Source organism: Apodemus sylvaticus, chromosome 19 (assembly GCF_947179515.1).
Source record: "Apodemus sylvaticus chromosome 19, mApoSyl1.1, whole genome shotgun sequence".
In the NCBI taxonomy this organism is placed as follows: domain Eukaryota; kingdom Metazoa; phylum Chordata; class Mammalia; order Rodentia; family Muridae; genus Apodemus; species Apodemus sylvaticus.
This window is the reverse complement of record NC_067490.1, coordinates 56,672,379-56,674,281: the sequence shown is the minus strand read 5'-3', so window position 1 is coordinate 56,674,281 and position 1,903 is coordinate 56,672,379. Positions and strand designations below refer to the sequence as shown.

The following is a 1,903-nucleotide window of genomic DNA, read 5'->3' as shown; positions in this document are numbered from 1 at the left end:
AATGCCTTCATCACTGCTCTTAAATTAGTTCCTCACCCTTATGCCATAAGTATAGTCAGATAAATTGAAACTCCCTTTCAAATTTTGTATCAGAAATTGAAGTTAAATCACCAGTTGTTACAATATTTTGTGTGCCTGTAAGATTATATTTGTTTATGAATGTGTGTGTATCCATGTTTCTATTCTGTGGATGTGTTGTGCATATAAAAGGCAGAGTCAATGTCAAATTTTTCTATATTTGTTTTCTACTTTGTTTGGAGACTATGCCTCTCACTAAACTTGGAGTTCATCAATTCAGTTACATTAGCTGGTCAGCAAGCTCCAGAAAAATAACCATTTTTTTTTTAAGTAGAGATGGGATTATAGAAATGTGTATCACTTGCCATCATTTTTACCCAAGTGCTGAAGGTAAAACACAGGTCCTCTTGCTTTGGTACAAATCTCTCTATGGATAGAGGTGTCTCCTAACCATCACCCATGACATTTCAAATATGGAATGCCAACCCTGGTTTCCATAGTCATAACCAATGAATCATGAGGCTTTGCTATTCCTATAAAACTAACTTTCTTGATACTTCTTTACTATAGGAGAGTCAGATTGCAGAAAATGTCGTTGATCAATAAAAGTCACCCAGAAGAGTTTGTTCTACTTGGTTTTGCAGACTGTCCCTGGCTGGAACTTCCTCTCTTTATTATTCTTCTGGTAACATACCCCACAGCCATGATTGGAAATATTGCAATCATTCTGGTTTCCACATTAGACCCCTGTCTTCACAGTCCTATGTATTTCTTCCTCAGCAACCTCTCCTTTCTGGACATGTGCTACACCACAAGCATTGTGCCTCAGATGCTAACCAACCTTGGGGGCTCCACAAAGACCATCAGCTACATGAGGTGTGTAGTTCAGCTTTATTTCTTTCACACAATGGGGGGTACAGAGTGTGTCCTCCTGGCTCTTATGTCCTTTGACCTATATGTGGCCATTTGCAGACCACTGCACTACACCCTCATAATGAATTGACATACCTGCCTCCTGTTAGTGTCCACTGTGTGGCTGACTGGAATTTCCTATGCTGTCTCAGAGGCCACTGTGACACTGCAATTGCCTCTATGTGGCCACAATAAAATGGATCATTTGGTGTGTGAGATTCCAGTTCTGATAAAAACTGCTTGTGGTGAAAAAGAGACTAATGAGCTTGTTCTCTCTGTGGTTTGCATTTTTCTTTTAGCTGTCCCTCTGTGTTTAATTCTTGCCTCCTATGCTTGTACTGGACATGCTGTCTTTAAAATCAAATCTTCAGAGGGAAGGAAAAAGGCCTTTGGGACATGTTCCTCTCATCTCATTGTAGTTCTCTTGTTCTATGGTCCAGCCATTAGCATGTATCTTCAGCCTCCCTCCTCTATTACAAAAGACCAACCCAAGTTCATGGCTCTCTTTTATGGAGTAGTCACTCCTACACTGAACCCATTTATCTATACCCTGAGGAATAAGGATGTAAAGGGGGCATTAGGTAACCTATTTAGGAACATTTTTATGTCAAAGTGAATGCTTGTAGGCGTTATATAAAAGAGTTAACAAATTAGAGGCTCTTCCTATAATTCATTCCCTGTACAAAACTCATTTTTCTTTCTTTCTTTTTTTTTTTACATGTCCTTATAAAACATGTCTTGTTACTTGTGTTTCTTCTAATCATGCTAGGTAATGGTTAATCTTGGATAGTATTAAACAACATGAATGCTCTGCTTAGAAAAAAATGTAGAAATCCATGCTGTTGTTTCATTTACAAATAGTTACTTTACTAAGTGCTGAAACAGTCATTTAGTTTATAATACAATTATGTTTCAAGATAATTGGCATGAAAATTATATAGTAAACATTCATAAATTTTTTAAATTTGTGACT

At 37.5% G+C, this 1,903-nt stretch overlaps 1 pseudogene; it reads left to right on the top strand.

Annotated features, from left to right (window-relative positions):
- The first annotated feature begins 607 nt into the window (after nucleotides 1-607).
- Nucleotides 608-1,546, top strand: LOC127669917 (olfactory receptor 2B11-like; annotated as a pseudogene).
- The last annotated feature ends 357 nt before the right edge of the window (nucleotides 1,547-1,903 follow it).